This window comes from Tachyglossus aculeatus, chromosome 4, assembly GCF_015852505.1.
Source record: "Tachyglossus aculeatus isolate mTacAcu1 chromosome 4, mTacAcu1.pri, whole genome shotgun sequence".
NCBI lineage: Eukaryota > Metazoa > Chordata > Mammalia > Monotremata > Tachyglossidae > Tachyglossus > Tachyglossus aculeatus.
In genome coordinates this window covers 29,630,756-29,643,899 of record NC_052069.1, presented here as the reverse complement: position 1 = coordinate 29,643,899, position 13,144 = coordinate 29,630,756, and the positions used below count along the sequence as shown (strand labels likewise).

The following is a 13,144-nucleotide window of genomic DNA, read 5'->3' as shown; positions in this document are numbered from 1 at the left end:
TATTATTATTATTAATACGGTGCTCTGCACACAGTAAGAGCTCAGGAAATACAACTGAATGAACTGAATGAAAATAGATTTAGTTTAGAAAAAAATGATTATAGATGTGGGGTCAGTCCCACTGTGATCCCACTAAACTTCTCAGCCTCTGTCTACAGTCTTTACATGTCTTTGTAGAATTCTACAGTATTTAGAACAATAAAATGACAATAGTGGTGCTTGTCTTATGCTGTTGGGTCGTTTTCGACCCATAGTGACAGCGTGGACACATCTCTCTCAGAACATCCCACCACCGTCTGCAGTCGTTCCGGTGGCGTATCCGTAGAGTTTTCTTGGTAAAAATAGGGAAGTGGTTTACCATTGCCTCCTTCTGCACAGTAAACTTGATTCTCCACCCTTGACTCTCTCCCAAGCCGCTGCTGCCCAGCATGGGTGAGTTTTGACTTGTAGCAGATTGCCTTCCACTCGCTAGCCGCTGCCCAAGCTAGGAATGGAATGGGTATGCCTCCGCTTGACTCTCCCTCCCATAGCCGAGACTGGTAGAGTACTGGAAACTCTCCAGGTGTGACCCTGAGAGGTTTCTTCTACCTACCTGTAAATTATTTCACTACCTCCTCCACTAGATTGTAAGCTTCTTGAGGGCAAGAATTTCATCTGTTAACCCTATTGATCACTCCCCTGAGCTGACTACAATGTTCAATTAATCAATCAATCAATCAGTGGTATTTACTGAGCCCTTACTTTGGGCAGCGCAATGCACTAAGGGCTTGGGAGAGTTTGATACAACAGGAATGTATGTATATATGTTTGTACATATTTATTACTCTATTTTATTTTATTTGTACATATCTATTCTATTTATTTTATTTTGTTAATATGTTTGGTTTTGTTCTCTGTCTCCCCCTTTTAGACTGTGAGCCCACTGTTGGGTAGGGACTGTCTCTATATGTTGCCAATTTGTACTTCCCAAGCGCTTAGTACAGTGCTCTGCACATAGTAAGCGCTCAATAAATACGATTGATGATGATGATGATGATGAATGGAAGTACTCAGTAAAGTACTCAATAAATAGTACCGCTTGATTGGTGGACTGGCTCTGGTGGTGGTCTGTGGTGGCCGAGGTCCACAGTCCAGTATAACTGGCCTTTCGGTGGTAATAATAATGATGGTATTTGTTAAGCGCTTACTATAGTGTCAGACCCTGTACTAAGTGCTGGGGTGGATACAAGCTGATTGAGTTGGACACAGTCCCTGTCCCTTGTGGGGCTCACAGTCTCGATCCCCATTTTATAGATAATAATGATGGTATTTGTTAAGTGCTTACTATGTGCAAAGCACTGTTCTAAGCGCTGGGGGGATACAAGGCGATCAGGTTGTCCCACGTGGGGCTCACAGCTCTAATCCCCATTTTGCAGTTGAGGTACGTGAGGCACAGAGAAGTGAAGTGACTTGCCCAAAGTCACACAGCCGATAAGTGGTGGAGCCGGGATTAGAACCCATGACCTCTGACTCCCAAGCCCGTGCTCTTTCCACTGAGCCACCCTCCTCCTCTGATAGATGAGGTAACGGAGGCCCAGGGAAGTGAAGTGACTTGCCCAAGGTCACACAGCCAGGATTAGAACCCCTGACTTTCTGACACCCAGGCCCCCATGAGGCTTCTGTTGTCTGGTATTCATTCATTCAATGGTATTTATTGAGCGCTTACTGTGTGCAGAGCACCGTATTAAGCGCTTGATAGTAGTCTGGCAAGGTCAGCCCAAGTCTGTTAAGGTCGGGCCTTAGTGCTGCCCTCCGCTCCCAGTGATGTGACTACCGTTACCTTCATTTTCATTCAATCGTATTTATTGAGCGCTTACTGTGCGCAGAGCGCTGTACTAAGCGCTTTCCCCCACTTCCTGTCCTTTCTCTCTTCTCTCTTTTGCCTTTCCCCCTTTTTGCCCCCCTCTCTTTAACCTTCTCCCCAATCTCTGTTCCCCTGCCCCTCTTTGCCTCTGTGGTCTCCCAACATTTTTTTAGGCCACTCTACTTTTTTATGGTATTTGTTAAGCGCTTGCTAGGCGTCAAGCACTTTTCTAAGCGCTGGGGTAGAAACTAAGAAATCAGGTTGGATACATCCCCTGTTCTACATAGGGCTTACGTTATGTCTAAATCGGACGGAGGAGGTTTTAATCCCTTCTTTACAGATGAGGTAACTAAGACACGGAGAAGTTGAGTGATTTGCCCAAGGTCGCGCGGCAGATGAATGGTGTAGTGGGAATTACATATTGTACATATTTATTGTATATATTGTACATATTTATTACTCTATTTATTTATTTATTTATTTTACTTGTACATATCTATTCTATTTATTTTATTTTGTTAGTATGTTTGGTTTTGTTCTCTGTCTCCCCCTTCTAGACTGTGAGCCCACTGTTGGATAGGGACTGTCTCTATATGTTGCCAATTTGTACTTCCCAAGCGCTTAGTACAGTGCTCTGCACATAGTAAGCGCTCAATAAATACAACTGATGACGATGATGATAATTAGAACCCAGGTCCTCTGACTCCGAGGCCGTGCTGCTTCTCAAACCCAGGCCCGTGCACACTGGTCCCTTTAAACAGAGAACTGTTCCGGATTCTGGTAGGTGTTACAGAAGAAGAAAGTGACACATCTTATCGTCAGAGGAACTGGTAGGAGAATAAATGGAAGCTGTTTTCCCCATCTGTCTCGAAAGGAAGGCCGCAATGCTAATGCTTCCCTTTCCTAATAAAACAAGCTTTCCCTTCGTTAGAATTCAAGGCTGAAATAATGTATTTCCTTTGGATGCTAAAGGTATACTTTTTACCTACAAATTTCAGTCTACTGTACTTCCCAAGCGCTTAGTACAGTGTTCTGCACACAGTAAGCGCTCAATAAATACGATTGATTGATATATTTTAAAACGATTAGAATGAGACCTCTGGTGTCTCCGAATCATCTCTTTCTCTCGAACTTGATTCCAAATCTGGATATTCTCAGCTCCATTAAGGAAACCAATAAACAAAAAACAAAATACTTCAGACTATCATCTCCATGCTTTTAGTTGCCCAAAATTTTTAATGAATTTCTACTTTCTTAACTGACGTCACGTAGGGTACAAATTGATCTTCAGTTAATGCAATTTCAATATTCTTTATTGGCTTTCTCTTAGACGTTTGGTTACTTTCCATATTGGTAGGATGTGAAAAAAATAATATCTGGCTTGCTCAAATGGAACAGATTATATTTGTCATTTTACATGGGTACTTGTAGAAGAGTAATTTCAGAAAACATTGAATTATTCAACACAGAACACTTAATTTTCCTTTTAATTCTCCAGCCATGATCTTTCTCCTTCTCTGCGATCTCGCATTTCTGCTTGCATTCAGGACATCTCTGCTTGAATGTTGCACTGTCACTTCAAACTTCCCCCGTCAAATCCTACTCTCCCCCTGACTTTTCCATCCCTGTAGACAGCACCAACGTTCTCCCTTGTTTCCGAGGCCCATATCCTAAAAATTACCCTCAACTCATCTCTCATTAAACCCACACTGTAAACTCATTTTGGGCAGGGAATGTTTCTGTTTATGGCTGTATTGTATTCTGCCAAGTGCTTAGTACAGTGATCTGCTCATACTAAGTGCTCAATAAATATGATTGATTGAATGAATGAATATTCAATGTCTCCCATTACTGTAGACAATACTACTATCCTTCCTCCCTCACAATCCCTTAACCTTGGTCTTGTCCTTAACTCATCTCTCACTTTCTACCCACATAGTCAATCTGTCACCAAATCCTGTCAGTTCGACCTTCATTCACAACAATGCTAAAATCCACCTTATTTTCTCCGTCCAAACTACTACCACGTTGATCCAAGCACTTATCCAGCACTTAGTACAGTGCTTTGCACATAGTAAGCACTAAATAAATGTCATTATTATTATTATTATTATTATTATTATTATTATTATCCTACCCCACCTGACTACCGCTAAGACTACCTGCCTTAAGGATATGTATATCTTGTACGTACTTACTATTCTATTTATTTTGTTAATTGTTTTGTTTTGTTGTCTGTCTCCCCCCTCTAGACTGTAAGCCCGTTGTTGGGTAGGGGCCATCTCTACATGTTACCAACTTGTACTTCCCAAGCACTTAGTACAGTGCTCTGCACACAGTAAGTGCTCAATAAATACGATTGAATGAATGAATGAATACCGCATCAGACTCCTTTCTCACCTCCTCGTTTAGTTCACGTCTTCCCACTCCTCAACAACCTTCAATGGCTGCCCATCCACCTCTGCGTCAAGAAGAAACTCCTTCCCATCAGCTTTGAAGCTCTCAGTCTGTTTGTCCCATCTATCTCACCTCACTGATCAATCGATTGCTCTTTTGATCAATCGTCGAGGCAGGATATAGGTGAGAAGTTGGTGGCGAGCTGGACGAGATTGAGATACAGTGAGAAGGTTGGCGATAGAGGAGCGAAGTGGGCGGGCTGGTTATAGTAGGAGCACTTTTCTGCTGTGTGACCTTGGGCAAGTCACTTCACTTCTCTGAGCCTCAGTTAACCTCATCTGGAAAATGGGGATTGAGACTGTGAGCCCCACGTGGGACAGGAACTCTGTCCAACCTCATCTGCTTGTATCCACCCCAGCGATTAGTATAGTGCCTGGCACGTAGTTAAGCGCTTAATCCCATTATTATTATTATTATTGATAAGGGTACTTCTTGCTGGTCTACTCTCAGCAGTTATATCCAAGTTTTTGACTGGGAAGCAGTATTGTCTTAAACTTTGTTTTACTTTGTCCTTGCAATGCTTCCTCAGCTTCCAGTTTCCCAACTTCAGCTGGCCATACAACAGCTGTTTGGGCATCCTGCAGTTCTTCATGCTCCTAAAGTGTCCCGCCAGACGTGACTGCGTTAGGGTAAGTATAACTTCAGTGGTAGGAAGGCGTTTCAGAAAGACACCGTTCGTGATCTCGTCTGGCTATTTGACACTTGTGGAATTGCTCAAGAAGCCGGATGCATTGTCCGTGTGTGTCAGGTCTCACAGTTGTAGAGAAGGTCGGATAACACTACAGCTCTGTAGTAGCTGCTGCTTCCCCTGTTGGACAATCTCCCAAAAGATGGACTGGTCTTCTTGATTTAGTCTCCCGCTTTCTTCTCTGTCCCTGGTGGGTCAGTGTGCTGCCTATGTAGCAGAATTTTGTCGCAGCTTTTATCTCTGTGCTGCCAATATGCATTTTTGATTGTGTGTATGATTTACCTGATGCAAAATTCTCATCCTTCTCTTCCTTGGTCTAATTCATGCTACTTGATTTATCAAAGCGAGGGATGATGTTGGGACATTGATAAGTATATTCCTTATTTTCAAAAATCAGCACAAAGTTATACATGATTATAAAATAAGATAAAGTTAAATATACCCAAGAGCATTTGCCTTCATTGTGCTGTCATCATCATCATCAATCGTATTTATTGAGCACTTACTCTGTGCAGAGCACTGTACTAAGCGCTTGGGAAGTACAAGTTGGTAACATATAGAGACAGTCCCTACCCAGCAGTGGGCTCGGGGTCTAAAAGATACAAGTGATAGAAGTACAAAAATAATAATAATGTATGTTAGTTTAACTGAATTTGCTCTGAGACTCAATCATTCAAAGGTACTTATTGAGTATTTACTATATGCAGAGCACTGTACTAAGCATGTGGAAGAGTACAATGCAACAGAATTAGTGGACACAGCCCCTGCACATAATTTGCTTACAGTGTAGAGTGAGCTAAATCAGGTTCTAAATAATCCCATTAAGAACCAAAGTACTTTTTACATTTTTATTTTTGAAAGACCAACTCTACCTAAAGAAGTACGTTAGCTGTAATGACCTATCATGTCATTCACTGATCTGCTGCATAGAAACCAATATATTTATTGCCGATAATGTAGCTTTTGAAATCCTACTTAAGAAGATTAGACTATCCCATCAGATCCAATGGAACTCACATTCTACTAAAAGTAGATTAAATGAATAAGGAAAAAAGGAATTTATTCCTTTCTGTCGGATAGAAGGGGCTACTGGGGATATATGACCCAGAAATGACTTGTCTTTTAACTCTATGGTCTCAATTGCTTTTTTTGGTAGGGAAGCAGCATGGCCAGTGAAAAGAGCACGAACTTTGGAGTCAGAGGCCATGGGTTCAAACCCCGGCTCCACCAATTGTCAGCTGGGTGACTCTGGGCAAGTCACTTAACTTCTCTGTGCCTCAATTACCTCATCTGTAAAATGGGGATGAAAACTGTGAGCCCCCCATGGGACAACCTGATCACCTTGTAACCTCCCCAGCGCTTAGAACAGTGCTTTGCAAATCTTAACAAATACCATCATTATTATTATTATTTTGGTGGTGGCAGAGCACCTGCTTTTCAGAGCCTTCCTGAATTTATTGGAAAGAAATTAACCAAGGTTTTTTTTTTTGTTTTTGTTTATGTTTTTAACCGCTAATATTTGTGGGATTTCTTAAACGCTTATTATGTGCCAAACGCTGTTCTAAGTGACGGGGCAGATACAGGGCTCAGAAACAGTTCTTGTCCCACATGGGGTTCACATTCTCTTAGTCCCCATTCTACATATGAGGTAACTGAGGCCCAGAGAAGTGAAGTTGCTTATCCAAGGTCACACAGCAGATGCGTGGCAGAACGGGGTAGAAAATGCCTCCTCTGACTCCCAAGCCCGTACTCTTTCCACTAGGCCATGCTGCTTCCTTGATCATCATACTTGAAGTTGAGAGGAAACGTCCAGGACACAGTTGCAAGTCAGATAACAAAGTGAAAATGAAAGATCCGAAGAACAGGAGGCAGGACTGAAAGGGAGGAAAAGTCTTTTCTAACCAGAACGCTGGCAGCAAGCAGGGGCAGTGAGGGAGTATTTCATGGGTAGAAAGGGGAAACAGAGTCCTGGATCAGACCGCCATGGGGACAAGTCAGTCGGTCAGTCAATCGTATTTACTGAGAGTTTACAGTGTGCAGAGCACTGTACTAAGTGCTTGGGGGAGTAATAATAATAATAATAATGATGGCATTTATTAAGCGCTTACTATGTGCAAAGCACTGTTCTAAGCCCTGGGGAGTTTACAAGGTGATCAGGTTGTCCCATGGGGGGCTCACAGTCTTAATCCCCATTTTACAGATGAGGGAACTGAGGCCCAGAGAAGTGAAGTGACTTGCCCAAAGTCACACAGCTGACAACTGGCGGAGCCGGGATTTGAACCCATGAACTCTGACTCCAAAGGCCATGCTCTTTCCAGTGAGCCACGCTGCTTCTCTTTCCAGTGAGCCACGAGTACAATATAACAATATAGCAGATACATTCCCTGCCCACATCAAGCTTACAGCCACAGCAAGCTTACAGTCTAGAGGGAGAGAGGAATATAAATAAATAAGTTATAGACATGTAAACAATTAATGTGGGGCTGGGAGTGGGGTCGAATAAAGGGAGCAAGCCAGGGCAACGCAGAAGGGAGTGGGAGAAGAGGAAAGGAGGGCTTAGTCAGGGAAGGCCTCTTGGAGGGAGATGTGCCTTTAATTCATTTATTCATTCAATCAAATTTATTAAGTGCAGAGCACTGTACTAAGTGCTTGGGATAGAGAAGCAGTGTGGCTCAGTGGAAAGAGCCCGGGCTTTGGAGTCAGAGGTCACAGGCTCAAATCCCAGCTCCACCAATTGTCAGCTGTGTGACTTTGGGCAAGTCACTTAACTTCTCTGTGCCTCAGTTACATCATCTGTAAAATGGGGATTAAGACTGTGAGCCCCACGTGAGACAACCTGAACACCTTGTATCCCCCCAGTGCTTAGAGCAGTGCTTTGCACATAGTAAGCACTTAACAAATACTATCATTATTATTATTATTATTACAATACAACAATAAACAGTGATATTCCCTGCCCACAATGAGCTCACAGTCTAGAAAGGAGAAGGCAGACATCAATAAAAATAAATAAGATGACAGAAATATTCATTTATTCATTTATTCATTCAATTGTATTTATTGAGCGCTTACTGTGTGCAGAGCACTGTACTAAGCGCTTGGGAAGTACAAGTTGGCAACATATAGAGACAGTCCCTACCCAACAGTGGGCTCACAGTCTAAAAGGGGGAGACAGAGAACAAAACAAAACATATTAACAAAATAAAATAAATAGAATTAACATATACAAATAAAATAAAGTAGTAAATACATACAAACATATATACATATATACAGGTGCTGTGGGGAGGAGAAGGAGGTAAGGCTGGGGGGATGGGGAGGGGGATATAATAATGATGGCATTTGTTAAGCGCTTACTATGTGCAAAGCACTGTTCTAAGCGTTGGGGGGATACAATGGGATCAAGTTGTCCCATGTGGGGCTCATAGTCTTAATCCTCATTTTACACTGAGGCTTAGAGAATCAATCAGTCATATTTATTGAGCGCTTACTGTGTGCTGAGCACTGTACTGAGCGCTTGGGAAGTACAAGTTGGCAACATATAGAGGCAGTCCCTACCCAACAGTGGGCTCACAGTCTAGAAGACTTCTAGAGAAGTTAAGTGAGTTAAGTGACTTGCCCAAGGTCACACAGCAGACCTGTGGCGGAGCCAGGATTCGAACCCATGACCTCTGACTCCAAAGCCCGGGATATGTAAGTGCTGTGGGGCTGGTGGGGACGGGGCAGTGGGGTGAGCCAAGGGAGCAAGTAAGACGATGCAGAAGGGAGTGGGAGATGAGGAAAAGTGGGGCTTATCCATGAAAGCCTCTTGGAGGAGACGGGCCTTCAATAAGGCTTTGAAGTGGGGGAGAGTAATTGTCTGTAGGATTTGAGGAGGGAGGGCGGTCCAGGCCGGAGGGAGGACGTGGGCCAGGGGTCCGCGGTGAGACGGGCAAGATCGGGGCACAGTGAGAATGGTAGCACTAGAAGAGCGAAGTAGGCGGGCTGGGTTATTGAAGGAGAGAAGCAAGGGGAGGTAGGAGGGGGCAAGGTGATGGACTGCTTTAAAGCCACTGGTGAGGAGCTTTTGTTGGATATGGAGGTGGATGGGCAACCACTGGAGATTTTTGAGGAAGGGGATGACATGTCCTGAACGTTTTTGTAGAAGAGATGATCTGGGCAGCGGAGTGAAGTTTGGACTGGAGTGGAGAGAGATGGGAGGTTGGAAGGTCAGAAAGGAGGTTGACGCAGTAATCTAGGGGCGATAGGGTGAGTGATTTTATCAACGTGGTAGCAGTTTGGTTGGAGAGGAAAGGGTGGATTTGAGTGATGTTGTGAAGGTGGGACTGACAGGATTTGAAGAGCGGGAGAGTAATTGTCTGTCGGATATGAAGACAGCGGGTGTTCCAGGCCAGAGGAGGGATGTGGACAACCTGGGCCTGGAAGTAGGAAGGTCCTACATTCTAATCCCGGGTCGGCCACTTGTAATTCCCCATCCTGTAGGCTCGCGGGCCTTGTCCTGACAGCAGAGGGTAACAGATGGAGCTGCCAACCTACCTCCAGCTCCAGCTTTTCATTCATTCATTCATCCAATCATATTGATTGAGCGCTTACAGTGTGCAGAGCACCGTACTAAGCGCTTGGGAAGTACAAGTCGGCAACATATAGAGACGGTCCCTACCCAACAACGGGCTCACAGTCTGGAAGGGGGGAGACAGCCAACAAAACCAAACACGTGGACGTGTCAAGTCTTCAGAATAAATAGAAATCATCATCATCATCATCAATCGTATTTATTGAGCACTTACTATGTGCAGAGCACTGTACTAAGCGCTTGGGAAGTACAAATTGGCAACATATAGAGACAGTCCCTACCCAACAGTGGGCTCACAGTCTAAAAGGGGGAGACAGAGAACAAAACCAAACATACTAACAAAATAAAATAAATAGAATAGATATGTTCAAATAAAATAAATAAATAAATAGAGTAATAAATATGTACAAATATATATATATATACATATATACAGGTGCTGTGGGGAAGGGAAGGAGGTAAAATGGGGGGGATGGAGAGGGGGACGAGGGGGAGAGGAAGGAAGGGAATAAAGTTAGATGCACATCATCAACAAAAATAGAATAGTAAATATGTACAAGTCAAATAGAGTAATAAACATATATGCAGGTGCTGTGGGGAGGGGAAGGAGGTAGGGTTGGGGGGATGGGGAGGAGGAGAGGACAAAGGGGGCTCAGTGTGGGAAGGCCTCCTGGAGGAGGTGAGCTCTCGGTAGGGCTTTGAAGGGAGGAAGAGAGCTAGCTTGGCGGATGTGTGGAGGGGAAGGAGCTTCTGCCCCTTCCAGCTTCTACCTCAGCTGTGGGCGACCAAGACAGAGCAAGGCCTGGAGGTTTGGCCGGGCCCACGTGGAGGGCGGGTGGCGGCTACTGCTGCTGCTGCCTCCGCCATAGTGACTATAAAACAATGTGCATACTGGAACCATTCAGTCATTCATGTATATATGTTTGTACATTGTATATATGTTTGTACATATTTATTACTCTATTTATTTATTTATTTTAATTGTACATATCTATTCTATTTTATTTTGTAGTATGTTTGGTTTTGTCTCCTCCTTTTAGACTGGGTAGGGACTGTCTCTATATGTTGCCAATTTGTACTTCCCAAGCGCTTAGTACAGTGCTCTGTACACAGTAAGTGCTCAATAAATACGATTGATAATGATGATGATTCACTCAATCATACTTATTGAGCACTCACTGTGTGCAGATTTTATTTGTACATGTTTACTCTAATTATTTTATTTTGTTAATATGTGCTGTTTTGTTCTGTCTCCCCCTTCTAGACTGTGAGCCCACTGTTGGGTAGGGACCGTCTCTATATGTTGCCAACTTGTACTTCCCAAGCGCTTAGTACAGTGCTCTGCACACTGTAAGTGCTCAATAAATACGATTGAATGAATGAATGAATACAGAGCAATATAATAAGTGCTTGGGAGGGAAGCAGCGTGGCTCAGTGGAAAGAGCCCGGGCTTTGGAGTCAGAGGTCATGGCTTTGTATCCCGGCTCTACCACATGTCTGCTGTGTGACCTTGGGCAAGTCACTTAACTTCTAGGAGCCTCAGTTACCTCATCTGTAAAATGGGGATGAAGACTGTGAGCCCCACGTGGGACAACCTGATCACCTTGTAACCTCCCCAGCTCTTAGAACAGTGCTTTGCACATAGTCAGTGCTTAACAAATGCCATTATTATTATTATTATTACAATGTAACAATAAAAGGTCAAGTTCCCTGCCCACAATGAGCTTACAGTCTAGAGGGGGAGACAGAAACTAATATAAATAAATAAATTGGAGCCCACTGTTGGATAGGGACTGTCTCTATATGTTGCCAACTTGTACTGCCCAAGCTCTTTGTACAGTGCTCTGCACACAGTAAGCGCTCAATAAATATGATTGATTGATTGATTGAAATTGTTCTGGGACGTTTCATTCATTCATTAAGTTGTATTTATTGGGTGCTTACTGTGTGCAAAGCACTGTACTAAGTGCTTGGGAGAGTACAATACACAGAGATATTCCCTGCCCAAAATGAGCTTACAGTTCTTTTATTGGAGTTGAATTCCAGCCTGTTCCAGGTTACTTCCAGTAATAATAATTATTATTATGAATAAGGAGAATAATCTGTGACATTTGTTAAGCACTTACTAAGTGCCAGAGTGTTCTAAGCAATGAGGTAAATACAAGCAAATCAGGTTGGACACTGTCCCTGTCCCAGATGGGGCTCACAGTCTTAATCCCCATTTGACAGACGAGGTAACTGAGACACAGAGAAGTGAAGTGATTTGCCCAAGGTCACACAGCAGACAAGTGGTAGAGCTAGGATTAGAACTCGGGTCCTTCCTACTCCCAGGCCTGCGTTCTATCCACTAGGCCATGATTGTGGTATGTGTTGAGCTCATACTATGTGCCAAGCACTGAACTAAGTTCTGGGGCAGATACAAGAGTCATTCATTCATTCATTCAATCGTATTTATTGAGCGCTTACGGTGTGCAGAGCACTGTACTAAGGTCTTGGGAAGATAATCAGGTCGGACACAGTCCCTGGTCTACAGAGGGCTCAAAGTCTAGAAGAAAGCATTACCAGAAAATAATAGAATCCAAACACATAGAAGATAGCTCAAGATATTATATCATCCTCTTTAGCTCTGCCTTCAGAGAGCTCCAGAAAATGATATTCTACACTTCTCCTGTTAAATACTTTTCAGCCCCTAATGTTCACTGAATCTAGATTTAAATTGGTTTAAATCACTTTTCCCCTCTCATTTGTTGATGAATCCCTCAAGTGGAACAGAAATAAAACCTTAACTAAGTTAATTTAGCCAACCATTGATTAGACAATTAAAAAAAAAAATTGGGGGCTCTTTCAACTTTAAGCATCGCCACCTCCGCCATAGAATTTGCAGAAGAGGTGAAACTTTAATTCATCATTTTGCTAATTTTAAAAATATCTCATAGAAGTCTCGGGAAAGGAGAAGTTCATAGGCTTTGGGATTATTTACCGATTCTATTTATGCATGTTTTCTTTCACACCATTAGCACGGTTGGTTAATATACATTAGTTCTCCAGATTTTCTACTTCTCTCTGATAGGGAAAAAACTGGATTAGTCTGACAGAATTTTTTTCTTCACATTGCTATCTTAATTTGTATTCAGCACCCTGTGCTCTTTAGCCTGCAAAGAAAAACAAGGGTCACAACATTTTCATTTTCAATGAGATTCTCATTGATTTTATTATTTGTACTGCTTCTTTTGCTGTTCAGCAGGCTCTGTAACTATGTTAGAAACAGTATAAAATCTTTCAGGTTATAATTATTATTATTATTTCATTCTGCATCATGAAACAGTTTCTGCTAGCCTGAAATAATTTTGCATTAATTATAATAATGATGGCATTTATTGAGCGCTTACTATGTGCAAAGCACTGTTCTAAGTGCTTGGGGAGGTTACAAGGTGATCAGGTTGTCCCACGGGGGGCTCACAGTCTTAATCCCCATTTTCCAGATGAGGTAACTGAAGCCCAGAGAAGTGAAGTGACTTCATCATCATCATCAATCGTATTTATTGAGCGCTTACTGTGTGCAGAGCACTGTACCAAGCGCTTG

General features: G+C 42.9%; 1 non-coding gene across 1 annotated transcript; it reads right to left on the bottom strand.

The window, feature by feature from the left end:
* Positions 1-442: 442 nt before the first annotated feature.
* Positions 443-580, bottom strand: LOC119927607. The gene has a single exon (XR_005450594.1). It is a non-coding gene; the product is annotated as a small nucleolar RNA SNORA7 (small nucleolar RNA).
* Positions 581-13,144: the final 12,564 nt, after the last annotated feature.